The following is a 23,411-nucleotide window of genomic DNA, read 5'->3' on the forward strand; positions in this document are numbered from 1 at the left end:
GTCTTGCATGTTTTCAGACCACATACAGATGTGAAGAGCTAAAGGAAACAGCTTTCACGTCTCTTCCAAAACACAGATTTCAATTTCTGAGAAAAAAAATCTAGTAGTTTTAGCAAGGTGTGGAAGGAGAAGTAGTAACATTTTTTTTTCCCCCTAGAAACAGGATGCTTTCATGGAGATATCAGTTTTAATTTCTTAAACAATGAAGTAGGATTGCTTGTCCTGCAGTTTGCATTCTGTACTGTGCCTTAACGAGCATAAATGAAATCAAGAAAACTAAACTAACTAAACTAACTATCTCTCTTGCTTTAATGCTAATATTAGTTATGCTTGAAAGCTGATTGTGCTTATTTAAATAACACATTTAGGTTTCCCCTCTGATATTTACCATAGGACCCCCAAAACAAAATAAATCAGACTTTTTCTAAATTACAAAGGGAGCTGCTAATGGCCCAGCATGCAGTAATGCAGCACAGCAAGCTCACAGGTAGCTGGGAGGTCAGCAGTGGAGCAGAAAGCCTTTACACAGCTAAGTATTTCTATTTTGATTAAAGTAATTTCACACCTTCCTGATCACAGGGTAACCTACAAACCACAAGGTGTTTGAGTACTCAGGAAAACACTTTATGATACTTCATCAGGGTGAGAAATAGAGTGTGGAAATAAAAATGTACATGCTCTTTTAAGGTTGGTTTTTTTAAAAGTGTGTTTTCCGATTTTTTTGAGTAAGAACCCCACAGAAAACAATATTAAGCTGTTAAAAAATCCTGATAAAGCATGCATAGAGGCTATCTGCTCTTTACTTAGATGTCAATCCACCTTTTTTTTCTCTGAGACAGAAAATCTGCACAGAATAACCCTCTTTATAATGAAACCCACCAGCTTAGAAACAAGCTGCAGGTATTCACATATATTCTCAAATATTATTTCCACTGCCTGTGTACTCCATAGAAGGTTCTCAAAATGTCCTACATGAGGTCAATCTAATTTGTTTCTGAAACTGGAACTTCACGAAACATGATTTGTTTCTGTCTGTAATTCAGCCTTTAGCAGCTAAGTGACCAGAGCAGTGCGGAAAAGCTGTGCTTGAACAGTTTGGGAGCACAGTGTACTGCAACAATGAATGTGCAGAGGTAATGAATGCACTGTGTTGATGCAGCAATCTGCTGGTGTTACCTAACAAGAGATACTGTGGAAAAGCACCCTGTTATTCTGAGCTTTTGTTTTTCCAGGACAAAATAAAATTACTGAGATTAAATGTGTTTTGCCATTGATAGGTGAAAGTGAAAAAAGAAAATGGGGGAAAGCAAGGTACATATCTGCCACCCACTGACCCCTGTCTCTGCAACATCTAGAGCTGAGACTGCTGCTAAAATGCAGGTCTGGTCAGATGTCTGCCATGAGACTATTACATTACCATTGAGTGACAAAAGCTTTGGTGAGTCTGAATGTCAGCAGTGGAAGGGAACATTTATCTTGCAAAGTCAGTAACTAATTTTGGTAGAACCTATAAAAGGTTAATGTACATTAAGCAGGGATTATTTTGCAAAGTTCTATGCCTATATGTTACCTGTTTTTCTTGACACTGCAGCGAAAACCTGTTGGAAACATCCTACCCCACATCCCTCTGCATTACTGCAGTGCAGAACAGACACAGCTGTGCTGCGTAAAGCCCTGCAGGGACACACCACATCCACCTGCAAAGCATCCTCCTTCCAAACGCCTGCACGTCTCCTGGTGTTCAATTCGCTAAGGAAACACCTTACTTGGAATCCACAGACAGTGCTGGAGGCTGAGCCAGTTTTGTGCACCATCCAGCAAGAACAATGAAAATGGCTCTAGATTTAGATCTAAAAGAGCAAGATAAATATATATTTTTTATCTCCTGATGTCATGTTTAACTGACAAAATCTCAAATTTTAGCTTTATTTTATAATACTTCACACTGTTTGTCTTTTCTGCTGGGGAACGTGTGCTCTTGTCATTACACTGCTCTCATTTCCATGGTGTTTGAGTCACAGCAGTGTCTCTTCAGCCATGATCATATAGTCACATGAATCCCCAAATCCCATTGCTGATGAAAAACACTTTTTTTCTCTTTCACTTGTTTTTGTTCTGGTAATCTACAGCTAGATCTGCGTGAGTAAGTGCTGTACTGAGGCACAATGTGAGGCACTGCTCTTGATCACTTACTGCTACACTGTAAGAAGTCTCTCACAAGGTATCAATCAGCCTGAACTACTCGTGCTCCTCCCATAAAGCCCTGGTTCAGTAGTTACAGTGGACAGAAATCACTTCCAAAATAGTGTTCTGGATGGTGAGAGAGTTGCACAGTATGGCTTTGCATAATTTGGTGCCAGCTGCACTGAATGCCAGTGAGCAAGCCCATGTGCTTTAAGGCTGATCAGGGGAAACTTATTTCTTTAAGATATGACACTACTGGATATGTCAAACCACCAGGCATAAATTTGACTGCAGGTACAAAATACAATGTTTACTTGCCAAACAACTTATTATATTATAATATATTATTATTATTATTATTATATTATATTATTATTCACTCTGTTACAGATAACTTAGAAGTAAGCTGTCTGAAAGCTGCAAATCAGCCACGTTACATTGTATTGAGTTCAAATATGAGTTCAAATATGATTCAAAAGACTGTACGTAAAGTTTTAATTGCTGTGAGTAACCTGAAACTCTCATAAACCTTTCACACTTTGCAGATCATCCTGTGTCAAACCCCCACCACTTCTTGGGTGTGTGTGTGGCTAGTGGTACGTGTATGGTCTGGCCAGATGCAGGCATTGGCAGCATGCTCCTGCCTTGCCAAACCACCCTGCATGCGGAGCTCTCCTACTCCACAGTTAGTTCTGTCAAAAACATCACTGCAGCCTTCCCAGAAATAACTAACACACTCTACCTTCTCACATGTACATATAACCTAAGAAAACTTCCGAGGTCCATGGCTTCCCCACTCTGAAGCCATGGGCCAATTCGCAGACATCCAACAGGCAGCTTGCCTTCTGTACCCAGCCCAGGCTACTGCCCACCACGCTGGAATTGCTCCTATATGCATATGTGTCTGTCTCTGTGAACGTACATGTGTATGTACATGAATATATAAATACATGCACACAGACATGCATAAGAAATGTTATTTCACGATTATCTGCACACATTTGCATCTCTACCATACTAACAGTTTTATGTCACAGAAAGTATAGGAGTAGATGGAGTGAAAAAAGCAATCAAGACAACAGCCCATCTGTTTAACATATTTCAACAGTAACAAAATAATCTTACATATAAACTGTATGTTAAAAAGAATCAATGAAACCAGTGTTTATTAAAAAAATAAAATCATTAAACTATGTTCCCATAAACTTCAGCTAAGTAGTATGTAAGCTGTTTTACAGAGATGAGAAACTCTCCCTCCTACTTAGAGATCTGTCAGGAACTCTGGCTTCTCAGAACCCAGTAAGTCAAGCCAATAATTCTTTGATTATTTCTCCCCCCTCTGCCCCATTCCTTTTGTTTCAGAAACAAAATAAAATAGATACACATTTTGTTAATTAAAATTCCTTTTTTTTTTTTTTTCTGTATGAATACTGGTTATTGTTACTTTCTAAAATAATCTTTTGTGGATTTAACAAATGTCAGATTTCCATCAGAATTCTGCACCAGCATTCTTGTTTAGAAAGCTCTACAAAATTCAGTTAGAATAGAAGCAACCCACTAATGCAAATGAGTTATTTGAATACAGCTTTTCTACATCTGACTGTTATGTAGTGCGTCAAAGATAGCTTACTCTTTTCTTAATTTTACAATTGTGGGCCTTAAGGTAATTTTTTCATATAGTTTGGTGAATAAACATCTCCTATTTTTCTCTACACACTATTCTAAGTCAGTCACTCCATGTTTAATAATTTTAATATTTGTGGTCAGTTTGGGGATTATCTTTGGATTCAGGGTCACTTAGTATATATGTGGCTTCAGTCCTGCAGGCATGAAGAGGGAAAAGTGCTCTCTAAACACAAATGTGACATGAAATTATGTTTTAAACTGGCATTTAAATCTTATTCTGCTCTGCAGTGTAATATGTGACAGAAAGCACATATACTGCACAGATAACTGCTGGTGCTGGTGTCTGTTAAAGTCACGAGGCCGTGTCTTGGCTTTGCTTACACCTGTGTAATAGAGGGACACTCCCTGACCTCCTCTATGTTAACTTTACATTTGGGGTTTCATAGAAGTCTATAAGATAAACACAGAAATCAGCTGAATTATGCGTTTTTTCTTTTATAACATCTTTTATAATTAAGCTAACAATATGGCTAGAATGTTGTTCTTAGGAGAGAGGTAATTATTCTTAAATAGAACTAAAGAGAAGTATCTTAATACAGTGTTAAGCTGTTAAAATCGAATAATGAAAAACAGCATTAACATGAGTTACTCACACTATTGCAAAAAGCCAAATAAACTTATGGATAACCTGTCAGAGGAAGGAAAAGAGAGATGCTCCTCCACAGTATTGAATGCTGTTCTGAATAAACCACACATAAACTTCAGATTTTTGACATCCACAAGGGCCAATGGCCATCAGCCTCCTGTTTTTATGTGCCAGACCAAACAGGGAACCAGAGACAAATACAGACAACCCAGAGAATGAAAATAGCCATAACAAGACAAACCAAAGGCCCAATTATTCAATATCCTGTCTATCAGCATGGCTAATACCAATGCCTGAGAACTGCATGTGAGAGAGAAATAAAAGAGCAAGAAAACAAAAAAATATTTATAGTAAGAAACCCCTCTATTTCATCAACCTTTCCTTTCTCAGTTAAAGGCTTTTGTACTTCTTGCCATGGCTAGATCCAAGCCTCATTTTGCCTTTTCTCTCTTTGAGCATGCATATATTTGGCTCATACAATAATCCACAGAACAGGTCCTGCAGTTTAACTTTGTGCTGCAAGGAAAACTTTCTTTTCTTGGCTTTTTTTTTTTTTTTTTTTCCCCTGGCATTTGCATGCAGTTCTCTGTCACTTGTATTACGAAAACTGAATAAATAATTTTGTAGTCACCTGTAGCCATCAATCATTTCCTTCAGTCATTTTTTTTCTTAGCTAAAAAATTCCATCTATGTTTTTCATCACCCTTGTTGCATTTCCCCATACTTGCTCTGGCTCTGTGCCCTTTCTGAAGCTGAGTAGCATCAGAGATGTACAAGGCAGAATAATGGCACTTACTTTCTGCTCAGTTTTGTTATATTCTTTTCCTAATAACTATGATTTCCTGCTTGGGAAAAATAAAAAATGAAAAACAACATAAGAGCTTAACTATGGCATTAAAACAAGAGGCAGATAAACATTAAATCACACCTTCCGTTTCAGATGACTTTACGAGAAATAAACTTTTGCATTTTCTGAACAATTTCTGATCTTTAAAAAGTGATGAAAATATTTTGGTTTGGTTTTGGAGCACTGAAAAAACCTGTGTTCGGACAGTGGTCTGAGAAAGCAGCAATCAGCTGTGGGTGCCAAAACTCAGATACCTATGCCTCTCTTAGTTTACAAATTTTGACTCAGGCTCTGTACTTGCTTTGTGTTGCATCTTGTAGGACAGAAATAAGTCAAATATACCAATCTGAAGTTAATTTATAATTAATGGAGAATATTACAAAGAAGGAGCATAATTTTCCCTATGGAACACCATATGAAGAAAAACAGAATCTTCAGATTTCCTAGGTAGGAAAATCTTTAAAGATAAGTAAAATTTTATGACAAAATTAAGGAACAACAGTGTCTAACATTTTGTCAAACAAGGAATGAGATCCATCAGAGGAAGCCAGCACACAGCAGATAGAACTGAAATGTTAAATGAATATGATAAGTAAATAAATGCCAAAATAAGATCAACTGCTTCTTGGGCACACAGCAACAAATGATAAGAATCAAAGATACAAATGTTTAAGTAGGAAATACCTTACTCTGGAATTGGATGTGAATTGTGCAAGGAATTTTTTTATATGGGAGTTGGAGAAACCACTGAGCATCACTTCCAAATTTCAACCAGGAGGGAAAAATCCTCCCTTTCATGTTGTTTGGGCTACCCCAGTGAGGCTGTAGAAGACCAACAAAAAACATTTTCTGACGTTCTGGGGTGTGCTTGGTATATCTCAAACACAAATCTGGTCACCTCTTCCCTACCCTTACAAGAGGAATATGACAGAGGCTGAACCAGAAGGACAACTTTAAAATTACTAGCTCAAGTCATGTAAAGGAACTTGTAGACACAAACCCTAATGCCTGTGGAGTGTCGGTGACACCAATGAAAGTTTGCAGCGACATAAATACTCCTGGATGGCCATTTGCAAAATCAACACTCTAGGAAAAAAAGGACTGGGGCTGTTTAGTGTGCGGAAGAGGAGCTGAGAGGAGATCTTACTGCTCTCTTCCAATACCTGACAGGTGCTTACAGTGAGAGCAGGGTTGGTCTCTTCTCACTGGTGACAGGTGACAGGATGAGGGAAAATGGCCTCAAGTTGTGCCAGGATAAGTTTAGTCTGGATAGCAGGAAAAACTTCTTTACAGAAAGGGTTGTTAAGCACTGGAATAGGCTCCCCAGGGAGGTGGTTTAGTCACCATGAATGTGTTTAAAAACCATTTGGATGTGGTGCTCAGGGACATGAGTTAGCAGAGGGTTGTTAGAATTAGGGTAGTATGGTTAGGTCATGGTTGGACTTGATGATCTTTAAGGTCTTTTCCAACCTGAGCAATTCTATGATTCTGTGATTCTATTTTTGAGATATGCAGGTAAACAAAGAGGCCAGCTGGAAGACTAATAAAAGGTGCAGTAGTTTTCCTTTTGAATTTAGTATGAAAGATGGGCTTTTTTTATAGAAAATAAAAGATTTGAAGCATGACAAATTTGTCATGAAAGGAACTTTAGTCAGCAAATGAAATACTGCCTGTGATGGAATCTGTAAGATACACAGGAAGAGGAAGTAAAGAAGACAGACTGTGGAAGTAGCAGCAGATCACGCTGTGAGGGTTGTCTCTTGAGACCTGTTGAACCACTGTTCAGTTTCGGAGAGATTTAATTTATTTCTTTGGATTGGGTGAAACTGTTAACAGAGAAATATATCAGTTCCTGTTAAAATGATTCCATTACATAGGCCACGGAGGGTTTGGTTATATTCCTGTCTGCTCCTGAATGCTCAGGTAGCACACAAAGCTCAAGTTACAGGAAATAGGGCTCAGTTGTTAGCTGACTAAAGTGTCAAGTAAGGCAGCTGTTGCTTTTCCCAGTTCCCTGAGTCCCTTCTTAGCAGGACCTAAGAAAACAGGACCCTGCAGGAGGAGTGACAGTCCTGGACAGTGGCCATGTGGCTGCACTGCAAGGCCTGCCCTACAGCAGCTGCAGGGCAACCAAAGGGCACACAGAACCTCTGCTCAACACCTCACAGGCTGGCAGGTCTCAAATTAATACTTATCAAAGGTTCTTCTGAGCTTTCAGACTTTTATTTTCTTTTGTTGGCTTGTGCTTTCTTACTGTTGTCCTAAACCTTGTTAACTGCATCTGGGGTTACATACAGTAAGTGACCTTCACTTCAGGGCTGTTTTTTGCTTTCTAAGAGGCCATTCTATCATTGATAGTTTTTTGTTTTTTGTTTTTTTTCCTCCAAACACACAATTTAAAGAGACACTTTCAAATTATTAAGAATTATGTGTTTTATGTCATGACTACCTTGAAAACGGCCTCCTTTTTTGGCAATTACTCCACTGCCAAATATCAGTTGTACCTAATCTATCAAACAGCAAAGCCATAAGAATATTTTTAGAGAAAGATCTTTCACTTTCAAATGTTCAAGTTTTTACTGAGAGCCCACAGAGTCACAATATGCTATCTGTTAACTTATTCTGTGAACTTTTCCTTCTTTCTTATGATTTTGAAGAGAAAGAAAACATAGGAGGAAAAAGCTGTATTTTTTAATCCCAATAAACTCTCAGTAAAAATTAAAGATAGGATGTTTGAAATTTAAAAACCAACTTGTTTATTTTTTTAAAAGCATTGCTATATTGAGATACCATTTATTTCCAAAAAAATGGAAATAAATTTGCTGAGAATCATAGTACGAAATACTGTTTGTTGAGGTATGCAAATAATACCAGATTAACAGTATTTAAAATGCAAGTATTTCTACACAGAAAATTTAGCCTCGATTTATTTCAGGGCATAGAATCATAGAATGGCTTGGGTTGGAAGGGATTCCAAGCCAATCATCAAGTTCCAACCCCCCTCGCTATAGGCAGGGCTACCGACCTCCAGATCCAGTGCTAGACCAGGCTGCCCAGGGACCCATCTAACCTGCTCTTAAACACCTCCAGAGACGGGGCATCCACAACCTCTCTGGGCAGCCTCTTCCAGCACCTCACCATTCTCTCTGTAAAGAATCCGATCTAAACTTTCCCTTCTTGAGTTTAGGTTCAGCTACTGCAATGTAAATCCAAAATTTGACTTAGCACTTTGACCAAGGATAGGGAGAGACAGTCTTCTGGGCAGCAACATGTGGCTGGAAGGGGTCTCTTAGGCTGTTGAGGCTAGTCCCTTCCTTTGGGACTTTTGAATCCACCAAGCTTGAACAGACGTAGTATTTACTGATACTTTTTCCAGTCACTCATTAAGTGGCATTAGACCCTTTGTAACAACTGCCCTGTTTCACTGTACGTCTACAAGAGTCATGGAGACTGAGTTAGCCACAGCATCTAATTATTTGCAACAATCCTGTTTGAAAAGATCAGCTAATGAGATTCTTGGGTCTGACTGCAGAACAGTCAGAAAGGTGGTGGGAGGTAGCAGTTAAAAGCAGATTAATTGTACTAGCAAATAATGATGCCGATGCAAAATAATATGAATGTTATGTATCTGTGCTGAATATGACGAATCTGGGTAAATGGTGATATGAAGATCAGGTTAACAGGTTTCTTAAAGAGTTTTGGAGGTAAGTAGCAAGGAACACATCTGTGCTTTGTGTTCCTCGTGACTGAGATACTTCTGGTGACCTTTTCTTTAAAAAAGCTGCACTCCCAAGACTACACATTTATTATTTAACATTGCATTAAATACCTCTGCAAAATCAGAAGACAATGTTCATGCTCAGAACCTTTAAATGATGAATTTGAGAATGGAATGAAGCTGCATTCCCGTTCCTTTTACGGTTCTCAAATGTCTGTCTCTACTGGCAATTTATTTTCAGTACAAATGCAAGTAATATTGTAATCGTTCCTCTATGCTAACAGTTTTTTATTATATTAAAATGTTTTAAAAGAACACATGGCCTTCACTGGCACAAATACTTGTATTGTGAGATGGATCCACTCTGCTTTTGCCTTCTTCTTGCTGATACAATGTTTTGTAAGTATGCATATACTGTATTTTTATTACTGCAAATCACCACTTCTGTGAATAAATACAGTATTGTTTGCCTTCACAAGATAAAAGGAAACACAGTAGTCCTTCTCTAAATTATTAAAACCATATTATGTAATTACTTGCAACAGAACTTGTTAATTCTGAGCATTTACTATGACCAGATGAAGTAAAATGCAGTAACATTCATAAAGATATCCACATACCTCCTGCTAATTGCTAATGTGAAAGTAAAACGTTATTTTTTGGTACTGCAATACCAAATAGGCTATGCAGATATATATATTCATTGGCAAAAAGTCAATGCATGGCAGTTGTTTGCTACAACTGAAAAACAGCTAACCTGAGTCTGAAGGCCTACAATTGTAAAAGAGAGACCATCTAACAAGATTGACAGTGTGCAAGACTGTATTTTGTAATGAAGCAAAGGAATTGACTGATAAGTGCTCTCTAAATAGATACTGATAACACATTCCTTGCTTCTGTCTACCCCAACAGTAAAAAAACATAATTTCCTGATTTTTATTCAACCTAAATATTATCTGTACACCTAGCTTTGTCAGAAAGAAACAAAGCTAAGCAAAGGAAAAACAATCCTGAAGGTTGCACGAGTTCAGGGCACTGGCAATGATAAAAAATGAGAGAAAGGTGATTAGGGAAGCGATTAAGGAAGATTATTTTAACTGCTGAGTACATGAGGGTCTGCCAACATACAGGAAAAACTAGCATACCCAGGGCTGCAGGAAAGAAATGTGTGCAGATGGTAGAACATAAGGACTGGACCTGTCTATTTCTGGGGAAGGGGCTTATTATAAGATATTGTTTAACTTACAACCATGCTGTTTGCAGTTTGTTTTAACTGCAGGCCAGTTATCTGCCAGTTGTCTGCTTTTTTCCAGAGAGCAGCAATATCAATTATCAAGTCATAATCCTATCCAGTGAAAGTAAGTACTCTGTGTTTAGAGGCTGATGCCACAGCAGGAACTTTGGCTTTTTCGACCATGGGACAGTTTACTCAGCACCTGGTCTGATGGCTGCTGATGGAGTCCACCATAGAGGGAAAAGAATTCTGGCCCAGGAACTGTCTGTACAGTTTAAACTAGATTTGAAGGGGGAAGGGAATGATAGTGAGCTTGCCCATGATAAGGCACAGGACAGCACAGCTAAGTAAGAGGGACAAGTGCTATGAGGGGCCCTCAAACTGCTCTATCTCATGATGATGAAGGTTACAGGAAGACTAGAGGCAAATACTTCAAAGGAATTAAGGAGCTATCCTCTAAGAAAGTGATCAGACCAGATGATCAGCTGAAGTTCCTCTACACCAACAAAATGGCAGCTTGGGAAACAGACACGAGGACTCGGAAGCCACCATGCTAGTGGAAATCCACAGTATAGTTGCCACGACTGAAACCTGGTGGGATGATTCCAGTGACTGGAATGTGGCTATTGATGGCTACAAGCGTTCAGAAGGGACAAGCAAGGTTGGAGGGGAGGAGATATATAGAAATCAGATTTCACCAGAATTGCAGAAATTAGAAACAGAGAAATCTGTTAATCCAGATTTAGTTTTAGTTCTGTATGTTCCATGATTTTTTTTAATTATATTCAAGATGCCATTAATTGGTAGGAAGTAATTCTTCTAGCTTCACTTGGTGAGATGTAGCTTTCAGTTTAACTGGGAGCTTGCTTGATTCACAAGATAACCCCCAAAAAACACCACAACAAACTTCACAACCAAGCCACTTCGCATATCCAGCTGGCAACACTGTGCTTAGTCTAGGCTGAGAAGCGAAGATGAGAAAAGCTTCATGTCAGAGCTTAAACACACTATCAATATTCATTATCCAGCCCGGAGGCACTGAGAGCACAACAATCCCCAGTGCTGCGACCTGACAGAGTACTGCAGCTGGTTACAAAAGCAGAAAATGCAATTTCTATACATCCCCCAAGGAAAAGGCTCTTCTATGGTTGTGCCGTATAAAAAAAAACTATCCCATGTGAATATTTTTTTCTCCTTGCTAACTTGTGAACCTATTAAACAACTGCAGTTCCAATATCTTTAGACACCTTAAAGACATTAGTTTCCTACAAGCCTAATAAAAATAAACGGCTGCAAAGAGCTTCAAAACTCAGAAGCCCGACTTTAGGCTGGACTGTGCCAATCACCACTCACACAGTTCGTGTCCCAGTTAGCAGGAGAAGTGTGAAAGAGATAAGAGAGCTGCTTAGGCAATTGTAGTATGCTGAGTAAAAGAGGTGAAATCATTGCACCATTGAGAAGAGAGGTGCAGTTTCCAACACCACTGTTACCTGCAGAACAATTTCAGAGAAAAATAAAAATATATATACGAATGTAATATGTATACCTGTATATTATATACAAATACATATGTATCAGAAATGTGTATACCTCAAATTTGTACACATATTTACATCTGGCTTGCTTTCTTTGAGGCTGCTAAATCTGTTTGAAAGTGTTGCCTGTTTTCCCTCCATGATTTTCAGTACAAAATTAAATGGCAGAAAGGCACCTCAAAAGGCAGCTTTTATCTAGACAGATAAAAATCTGATACCAAACTTCTGATTCCAAATAAATAGAATTTTTAACAAAGCTACCTTTTCGTAGTTGCTGTTTATTGTATTGATGGTGGGTCTGTGAAACTGATTTCCTGTCCGAACAAAGCAGTGCTTTTCAATTTCTGCCCTCATTTATTGGTATTTTTTAGAAACAACACCTCTATAACTTTTTTATATTTAAAAAACAAAAAGAACCAACACAAAACAACAGGTGATGCACTAACAATAAATAATTAGCTCAAAGCTAATTATTTGTTAGTGCATAGAGTGTAAGCTCAAACAATAACAAAAAATCAATTAGAAGGAAGGTGAGAAGAAAGCTTACCAGACAAAAAGGCATTTCTATTGGAGCTCCTCACATACTCTGCTATATCAAGATTTTCATAGCCACCCTAAGCAGTCCTACACAGTTCTCACTCACAAAAGCTCTTCTCCCTAACTATATTATTCCCCAGCTGCTGTTCTCCCCGATTCCCTCCTTTCCAATTCCCACACCTTACCAACAGCCAGATACATAGTGACATCGAGTCCTCTCCTTACTTCTTTCACTGGTATAATTGCTGAATTTCTCCATACTCCACTTCCTTCACCTCTTGACTCCTTCAGTCACATTAAAGCCTGCCTTGCTGCCTACTGCTGTAGTTCATCCTCACCGATCACTTCTGCTTTCACTCTGTGGTTCATCTTTGATGCAGATCTTCTCAGCAGGCTGTCTGCTACCAGCCACAGATGTGGATACCTTCATCCTGGAGCCGTACGTTTTAACCAGTAACGTAAACCCTGGTAACTTCCTTTGATATTGATAATATTCAATGCTATTAGTACCTTCCTTTCATACTGTACTAAGGTCAGTGCTTATAGGTCTCAGTTTTCATGAGAATTGATAGAACAGGTTCTTCTTAATATTTTTAATTCTTAAGTCCTTTTTCTAGAATGAACATTGCCAGGAATTAACTGTATTAATGTTTGCTTTCTCATCTGCTTTCATGTCAGGTCTACTTACTTTCAGTGAGATCTAAACTCTCTCTTTGCTGAAGACAAAAAAGCAATGAAACGTATTCACTTCTCTTTAGAGACTGGACAGATGTGCCACAGCTCAAGGTGAGAGGTGAAGAAAAGACAGGAAGAAGTGGGCTGAAGGTGGAACTGGAAAATGCGGTTAATTCTCTTACAGGGAAGAATGACAATTAACCCAAACTAGATAAGGAGTTCCCTAAAAAGTATTTTTGGATGAGATCAGAATTTTTAGAGGCAAGCCAAAGAGCTAATGGAAACTCAGTTCAAGGATTTTCAAACGTTTTACCTGTGTGATCACTGACTGTGCTTTCAGTTGGTTGTGTCCTGACTACATCTCTATATAAAAGGAAAGAAAAGCAATTATGGAATACAAAAATATAAAGCTTAGAGTAACTAACATGGAGATAGAGGCTGCAGTACAATTTACATGGAAGTATTACAAGCACGTTCCTCTGCCATCTGCCTTATCCTCCTGATTTAATTATCTCTGTGGTTGGTTCATTCAAATGTAGATGAAATTATCTGAGGCGTATAAAACTACAAGGTGTTATGGAGGGTATGCACAGGCTAATAAATCCTCTATAGACCCATTCATAAAGGGATGACTGCATGAATCCAATTTTCTTAAGCTACATTTATAGTAGTGAAGGCTAAAGGGGCAGGACACTTACCCGTAACCACCCTGATTACTTCTTAGCCAGCTGCCTGTCAGTGATTTGACCCAGCTAGCTGACCTTTCTCCAGAAGTGTGCTGCTCAGAAAACAGTGTGGGCATGAGAGGAGTCCAATAGATTTTAAGGATGAGGAGATTCTGCTCTGAAGAAAGCTTAAGATATGTTAGCCGTGTGGCCATCCACCAGATCCTGCTCAGGACCAGAGATGATCTTTTTTTGTACATTTAAGTGACTGTAAGACTTAAGAGGTGTCACCAGTGGGAAACTTGCAGATTCCTTTCCATATATACTGCGTATCTCTGAACCCCACATAAGTACAGGTTGGCACTGAGGTAAAATCAAATGACAGCACGTTTCTTTCTCAGTCCAGGAAAGCTGAGAATATGCTACATGGACAGAACTGGAACATGTTTAAATTCATCTCCCCACTGAGAGACAAGCATGGTGGCAAAAGCCAGGCACCAACTTGAGCCATCTGAGAAAACTCATTTCAAAATTACAAAGAATCCTCTTCCCAGTGGGGTTCTGTTCAACAATTCCTATAATCTGCCAACAAGCTGCTTGGAAGCAGTTGCTTAAATGGAAGAGTAAAAGGCATACAAGCAAATGACTTCTGCTGAGCGCTTACAGACATTTCCATCAAGAAGCTGCTGAATTGACTGATGTGTTCATTTTCACGCTGCTTGACCTCTAATGTGGAGCTGCTGTTGGCACCTGGCTTCTTTCAGTACATTAATTGATTACGATGAGTCCAGCTTGTGAGCTAGCTGAGAAGAGCTGCCTTTAAAGGTAACTCCTACAGCAGCAAAGTCCTCAGCTGCTGAGTAACTGATAGAACAGCTCAGATAATCGTTCCTGTTGCCTGGCAAAATCTAACTCTCTGGAATACTATGTATTTTACCCATTTAATTGCAAGTGATTTTCTACACTTTCTGGTATTCCTATCCCCTCACACTTGAAAATGTGACTTTGACAAGATAAAGATGTTAAACTCAAAGTTTAGTAACTGCTGGAAGAAGGTATTTTGCAGCAAGATGGCTGAAGGGTTCCTCCAGATCACATCTTTTAGAGGTCCTAGCAAACAAAGAGGTCTGAGGCAAAAAAGAGGATTGTTTCTGTGTCAGGAGCTTAATAGCAAGCGCATGCACTCATTTATTTCCAATATTTGTAACCACTATTCAACCTCATAAAGAAAATTAGAACATTTTTAAAACAGGGTAATCTTAAAAACCCTGCCTAAACCTTTTTCTTCCTCCACTTTAAATTTATCCATACAAAAAATGAATTTTGAGTCTGTAGGATGAGAGCTTAAGTTTTGGTCTTGTAATTCACAGTATACAGAGATCGTAAACTGAACCAAGTAACCCAAACGTTAAGTGCAGTGTATGTTAATACATAAGAAAAATCTGAAATAGAGAATTACTTAGTTGACAAGGAATATTTTTGCCTTTTATTTTTTAAGAAACCATTCAGCTTTTCCTAAACATATTCCAAAGAGAACTGTTTGAGAACAACTTGCATGTTCTATTCCTCCTGTGCCATGTGCTCAATGATGATTTTTCATTTCCTAGAATACTTAGCATACGTACCCTCAAGAAGAAAGAGACTGTTTTAACTGAATTTGAACTTTATCAGGATTAGAGAAAATTCCATCACTTTTTAAAGCAGTAATCAAAATGCACTACTAGAATCCCTACTGACATTAAAGAAAAATCTTTTAGAAATTCCTCAATTGTATCCTAATAAAAACCTGTAGCAAAAAAAAAATACAGTTCAGCACCGTCCTTCTTGAAGTGGATTCTCAAGTTTGCACTAAATTTAGATGCACCTGTGATGACTTCAGAACTCTCATTACTTACTGTCAAAACATTTGGTAACTGGTAGGTATAAGGATGTGGTTTATGTTTTACTTCAATTTCATCAAAAAGAAAAAGAATTCCTTTTACCTGGTGTTGTCGAGTAAGACAGTTAAAAAGCAGGATGCACCCAGAAAGACAGAAAAAATAATTTTCTTCTCAGTGCTGTTCCTTCTTTTATCATTCCTGGTCATTGTCACACTTCTCTGTACAGACCGCAAAGTTCAGATATGAATTAAAAAATGGTTAAATTGGGGTTCCAGTGTATAAAATATTTAAAATTTGGCAACTCATTCCAAGGAAATAAATGTGAAAATTCTGCCCAGAACCTCAGCATGCATAGATTTCCAATAAATCAGCTTTCTATTTTAATTTTCCCTTTAATTTTGATTCTATGCATGTTGAGAATTGACTGACTCTTGCCAACATGAAGACAGCAGGGACTGAGCCTACACAGCAGCATTCAGAAAATGCAAGTTCTGCATATTCTGTCTCAGGGACAAATCTGCTAAGATTTACATACTTCAGTTAATGGATTGTGCTGAAGAAATATAGTGCTGGCCGCTGCTTTCCTTTGTAACATCTCTAGAGAAGCAGAAAGTTCTGTGTTGCAAGCAAGAGGGTGTTCCCATGATGGAGGACATACAGAACCCAACTCCTGCTACTGAAGACTGATGTACCTCCTGCCTTCTTGGAGATACTTGGCACACACCATCTGACACAGGCCTGACCCACACTTTGCAAACAATTTTTTTTGTTTGCCAGCACCCAAAAAAGACCAAATAAAGCACTGACAAGGGACCCATGTCTGTAGGCCAGTGGTTAGGGTAATTAGATGGCTCAGCACCCTTATCCAATGGTTGCTGGTAAATAACAGTGGTGCTTTTAGTTAATTTTAAATTACTCTCTTGCTAATACAATTTATCTGATACAAGTTTTCTGTTAGTGGCACATACAAGTTTTGTATGCAGTATTACACTTCGTTCATGGCAGAAAAAGCCAATCAAAATGGAGATGCCTAAGAAGCATATACCAGTTCATGGCAAGGGAAATCATCACAAGGAATCCAGTGCACACAACTGTATTCTCAATATCTGACTAATTTCCCATGAGAAATGTATGTTTTCCAGTGCTTGAAAAGTATTAGAACTTCTACCTCTATGGAGAGCACAGGTTTGAGTTTTTACTTATCGTAGAGCATATGACAGCCTGCAGAAATGGGCAATATGAGACTGCAGTAAAACTAAACTTTCAAAATACTGCAGCATCCACATAAGTTACATACCAGTGCACACAGCTTGAGCAACAAGCGGGAAGAGTTGTAAGCGATTGTGAGTCAGGCTAATTATGATCTTGCTGCTATTACCAACATGGTGGGACCACTCCTATGATTGGAGTGCTGTGATGGATGGCTACAAGGTCTTCAGAACGGGTAGGTGAGGAAAGAAGGGTGGTGGTGTGGCCCTTTATATTAAAGACTGTTTTGATGTTGAAGAGTTTGGGGTTGGGAATGACAGAGTTGAGTGTCTATGGGTAAGGATCGGGGTAGGGCCTGTAGGGGTGACATCTTGGTGGGGGTCTGTTACTGATCATGGGGTAATGAGAAGACGTTTGGACTAGATGATCTTATAGGTAGTTTCCAACCCTGTGATTCTGTGATTCTATGATATCAGTTGAAGCCAGAGAACTGTTCAGAATTAGTCTGGAAAGCATGACTGTAATACCAGCTTTACCTCCAGGAACAGTTTTGTGATTTTTTTGATGTGAAGGTAATTATTTTAGGAAATGTCTTCTATCCTTAGAAATAAATTTGCATTATCAAAGGAGGACTAATGTTATTGCTCATTGCCTGAGCACTGTTAGACACATAAATTCAATATCGAGCTATGACTTGCTACAGCACCTTTAATATTTCCTTGCATTCAAGTACACCGAATAAAATCCTATATTACTATGAAATATTAAATCTAAAAAGATGCAGCAGTAATGAACCTATAAATATGAATGTTGTATTTATTTTTGGTGCTAGAATCCTGGTTCTGAGACCTGTCCTAGAGCAAGGTATGAAAGCCCTCTTTGTTCTTCCTGATCTCAATAAATCAGCCTCCAGGGCACAGTGCTGTTTAATGAAGGTGCTTCATGGAGCAACATGTGGATGAGTATTATCATTCTAGAACAATATAAGCATATAGTCATTGAGGTGGCTATGTAAAGAAATTGGCAATTCTAGAAATTTTAATTTAACTGGAAATAACTTATTCTCTAAAATATAAACCATAAAGATACATGGAACTACAAGTAGGTGAGTATCTTGGACATTTCAGGTTGGCTGAGAAGTGAATAATTGCCCACAGAGAAGTACAAAATTGCCTATGAAGTTCTTCTTTTCTAGTTTCTATGAGTGCAGAGCCCTTTTACACAGAGTATCCGACAAAAAATTCATACATGCAGGTTAACTAAAGGATTATGAAGTTACAAAAGTATTCCTCAAACAAAAATTTATGGACAGCTTAAATTATTCTGCTGAATATCTCTCCTATAGCATAAAATAGAAATGATTTCCAGATTAAATTAATTCAAGAGGAAGCATAAAAAAATTCTGTTTTGCTTATGCAACAACAGAAAGAACAAATTTTGTTTACTGTGAATACAGAAATAAAACAGCTTTAAACTTTTTTTTTTTTTCCTAACGAGATATGTATTTTTTTGAGCGGGAATCTTATGAGAATTCTGCTCTGAATAAGAACAGACAACTTAGCAGTATTCTTACCAAGAAAGAACACCCTACATTTCTCTCTCTATTTTTACCTCTAATTATGAAAGGTGTGAAAATCTTGTAGAAGGTCAAGCTAAATGTTCTGATCTCACTTAGAGCTTGCTGCTTTTTTCCCTTGTTAATGAGACCAAGTGGTAATATAAGTAAGTGGCCTTTTTAAGGAAAGGGTTGGCAACAAAGTTATTTTTAGAAATATAAGTCGTTTTTTATCATGCAAATGCGTACAACCATGGAGTTTATTTTACTTCTACCACAGTCAATTGGAAAGCTCACGGGTGTCTATTTATTTGTCAGCATACTCTCCAGAGTTTATTTAGTAACAGCTGATTAATGTTCATGCTAATGCGTTCATTATAATGGCACTTTCTCCTTGGTAAAGGACTCAGGTCATGAGTCTCAACTAATCAGTAGAACAAATTGGCCTTAATCTCTTTGTCAACTACTAATCCTATATTTCTATCAAAGTAATATGAGCTTATTTTGAAATTAAATCAGATTATACATCAGGAATATTGTTACACGTATGATACTACATATTAATGCTGTTTGTTAACAGTGCTAATCTGCTTCTTGAATAGGAGAGAAAATAAAATACCACACAAAAGACTTGATTCAAATCACCTGAATTACGTGATTTCTTTTTTTAAAAAAACCAAAAATAAAAATTAAAAAATTAAAAATAATACATAATCATTTCAGCTGCAGTTTTGGCCACATCAGCTAATTATAGAGATAGAAAACACTGATATGTGCTATGAAAACCAACCCAATTCTAATTTGGAAAGTTGTTTGCTCACCCTATTTTCCTCATTTTAGACAATGAAAGGCAATTGATGAAGTTTCTCCTTCAGTCTCCACTGTTGGAAGTTAATAATCATACTCTTTTTAATAGGAAACATGTACCACGTGTGGTAGAAAACTGTTCTTTATAAAAATTCAAACTTTGAACAGAGAAATGTGAAAAGACCAATGTTCCCAACAGATTGCTTTCAGTCATACCCGTAATTGAGGAAATGAGTTTATGGGCTATGTGGCTGGTTCACAACAGACCTAAGACATTCTACATATTAACGCAGCACTTCAGTCCTTAGTTTCAACACTCTATAAACTACACAGAATCCATAATTTTAAGACACACGCAGAAAATAAAATCCCATTCAAAACATATGGTCACACCTCTCTGCAGGCATTACTGCACTAGTACATATCAAGTCATGACATTATGTGCATTCTCTTTTATCACATATTTTAATAGAGGTCAGCTATTGCAGTCAGATACCTAACTATGTCATGGCATTCTCAAATGCTGAGAATGTACAGGACTCTGTACATGTGACTGAATGTGCATACAGGAAATGTTTTCATATGTATAGGTCACAGTGTGGTCTAGCAGCTAAAAAATCTTTTGAAAACATGAACTGCTTAGGCTTTTAGGTAGAGTTAGCATATAAGCACAGTGGGACTTAGCTAATTAAAGAAGGCAAAACATTTGTCAGGAGATTAATATCAGCTAAATAAGTTATCCGCCTGTCTGGCTGGCAGAGAGGGTACATTTGAGTTAGAAGCAAGACAGGATAGTCAGAAGAGGACAAAGATTTCACTCATGATCTAAATTGAATGGCCGACTACAGGTTTGCACCTGTATGCAAGCCTGGTCATCAGTTCTCTTGGGGCTGTCTAGCAGGAAAAGTACTGAATTTCAGATATGAGCAGCTGAGCAAACACCACTGAGATGCTAGTTGGGATCCGCATTTTGTCTTTTATTTACCTAAAAGAAGACAGATTTTCTACCAGGAGAAATGCCTGTGGAATTAAAACCTAAAGGTCATAACATAAACTCCTCCTAACCTGCAAGCCTTCTAGGAATGCTATCTTGAATCAAGTGTGGGGATTATTCCTTCAGTGATTTTTTGTAGCAGTGAAAACATACTGAAATCAGAACAATAGTCAAGTCTGATTAACCTTGCCAAATCTATTCTACAATATCCTGTATTTTACTAAGTCTCATCTTAAGTAAAACTTATCTTAAGTACAATTACCTTTGTGTCAGCCAACCATTAACGTAATTTCAAGGATAAATAAATTACAGAGATTTACAGGCTTTGTTTTTAATTGCGTTGAAGTAAATTACAAGATATGCTATATATTCTCACACTTAATTTTTTTATTAAGTCAAATAATAGAAAAGAACAACTAGCACTGCTACTGCTACAAATTTTAACACGGAGGAAAGCTAATATGAAATTATAAACAAACAAACAAACAAATAAATAAATTGCAATGCTTCCTTAAACAAAAATGGAAAGCAGAAAATTAGTCTTGTCTATTTTGATTCACTGTTTTCTGTATTCCTGTGGTGTTAATGCCAGCAGTTTTTTCTATTATTTCTTTTTCCTTAAGGAGAGTGATTCATAGGGCACCATTTAAGATCTTTTCATGTAATGGATTTGAGAACATTTCACCCGTATGTACTGAATACTTGGATTCTCTTGGCAAGATCAACAAAAAAGATCAGTTCTTAGTGGCTGTGTCAATGAACACAGGTCAGCCCAACTTCCTAAATTATTATTCTACTCTTATAAATAACCTTTGATGAAATTGTTCAGTAAAGTTAATTGATTATCAATTTTCTAGGCATTTTAAGGCTGTATTATTGTATCTCTGAGGAGAATACAGCATTGCTTCTACTGCTTATTCAAGTTTTTGTCATATTTCAAATGTATTCTACATGCTCCTTAGATGTCTTCCAACATAAAATAGACACCAACCATAACTGAATGAAATCAAAATGCTTTTGACGGATAATAAATTATATAATTATTAATACTGCTACTCCTTTTCATCCCACCAATAACAACAAATCAACACACCCTTTATTCAAAAAACCAAAGATTTCCCACTGGGATGCACTAGAAATACAGACGAGAATAAAAAATACTTTTGGTTGTACGTATTTCATGTGTCGATATACGGTACTATGCCATACAACAGCAATAACATTGAATTGAAATGACAGTAAAAATTGATTTTTTTAAGGCATTCATTGTATGCCTGATTCACATGTATGACAGCAGCTACAATGACCCATTTTCAAAAATTTCTGGCATAGATTTAGTTATAAAATATGAATGAAGAAAACGATTGAAACACAAGTATGCCTAACAAGACACTAGAAAGAAATTTCAGGGATGCTACAAGGCACTTACTGACTTTAATATGAGAAAAAAAAAATATAATAAAAGTTACTGTGATATGATCACAACTTTCTGTATATTTATCTCACGATATTGATGTGCTAAGTAAGGAGACACATAGCTGACTAATCAAATAGTACAATATCTTCATAAGCTACCCAAGTATCCTTTATAATTTGACCAGTTTGTATACAGTAACAGTGCCTTGCAAGTGGAGTATCCCCTGCCTTGCAGTTCTAGAAAATTTACTCACAGAAAGTTTACAGCACATTCTGTATTTCAATACCAGGCCTTGTATTAGTGCCTGTGCCAACACGATTCCTTGTTCAGGCACTTACCATGACAAAACAGGAACAGAATGAGATAAATTAGGCAATATTTATGAATTCATTACATGCAGTAATTGCAAGCTTTAAACCTCCGGCATTCTTGTCTAACACGTCCAATATTCTCCTTAAAATTTCTTGATGGATGCTGAAGACATGCAGGACAAAAACTTCTTGATATGACCTGCCCCTCACCTACCCAACAGACCACTGCCTTGTCTCACTGCAGACACAGTGTTAGAGGTTCTCCCAACATGTAGCCACCAGCTTACTGACTGTATCACCAACATGCTCGTATGACCCAACCATTTCAATGATGCACGTTCCTGTCCTGTGAGGTGCAGCCCCATGGCCACCAGACAGGCCCCTCCAGGTCCCAGGACAGAGACAGCCTGGGTGCACCCCAGGAACATGTGTGCAGTAACAGCTGTACAAAGCAGCCTATACCCAGCCTGCACACAAGGGGCCTTTTTAGAAGGAGCAGCAGGAGCTGCTCTGGCTGTAGAGCCCTGCTGGGCCAAGCGCAGGCCTGAGTGCAGGTATCTCTCATGGAGCAGCTGAGGGAGAACTGCCAGCCTGAACCATGTGGGCTTTGGGGTTTCTGCTGCAGGAGACATACAGCTTAGTAGTCACCAGTTTTTCAGAATATCCTCTTACACTCAATGGGTCAAGAGACCTTGAGAAGTTTTGAAAGAGTTACATTTCACAGTTTTTCCCTAGCTTGAGTATCTACCAGATGTTGGGTAATTGATCAGATAAAACAGAGAAACTTCAGATTAAAAGTACTACCCCAAAAAATTAAATCAGCATGGTATGTAAATCAAATCTAAGCAGCTACATAGTGCTACTGATTCTCTTTAGTGCTGAGATTTATATTTGAACAACACACAGAGAGCTGAGAGCTTTCATTTAGTATCTTTTAGAGTAAATGATAAAAACAGATCAGAACTAGTTATGTAGAGCAATAAGTATGAGTTGATATCCACGTACATTAATACAGTTATATACTGATGTACTATCCACATGATATTTAACAGATCTGTGTAAAGATTACTTCAATGTTCCCATTCATTTGAGCTAAGAGAAAACAACATACATATATGAAACTGTCATTTCAGTAACCTCCAAATGAGTTGTTAAAGCAGAAGACTGCTGCAAAGACTTGCCTACCATGGATTCATCAGTGTCTACATGATTTTCAGAGCATTCCATGTCCGTATTCTTAACCCTCTGCTTCTTATTCCTTCCTGACTCTTTCCACATTCAGTAAGATGCAAGCTTTCTCTGCTCTCTTTCTGTACTTCTCTTTTCTGTACTATTGTCTCTCTTCCAAGCTCTTACTTCCTGAATCCCCTCTTAAGTTCTGCTGTTTCCATGAACAAAAATTTACTTACAAAACGTGCCACAATTTATGACACTGCAAGACATCAATTCGCTCCATGTACTTGCATTTTGAAACTCTTATAACTTTGGTTTCACAATAAATGCAAACTTTGCAAAGAACTAAAAAATCTCTCATAAATATTGATACAGTGCTTAGAACAGACACCTCCTGA

At 37.8% G+C, this 23,411-nt stretch overlaps 1 protein-coding gene across 37 annotated transcripts in view; it reads right to left on the bottom strand.

Annotated features, from left to right (window-relative positions):
- RIMS2 (regulating synaptic membrane exocytosis 2) overlaps positions 1-23,411 on the bottom strand; it is a 437,579-nt gene that overhangs the window by 24,029 nt on the left and 390,139 nt on the right. The window lies entirely within an intron of this gene.

The sequence above is a fragment of the Centrocercus urophasianus genome, unplaced genomic scaffold (assembly GCF_019232065.1).
Source record: "Centrocercus urophasianus isolate 14NV4802_14NV808 unplaced genomic scaffold, USGS_Curo_1.0 seq_11, whole genome shotgun sequence".
Lineage (NCBI taxonomy): Eukaryota > Metazoa > Chordata > Aves > Galliformes > Phasianidae > Centrocercus > Centrocercus urophasianus.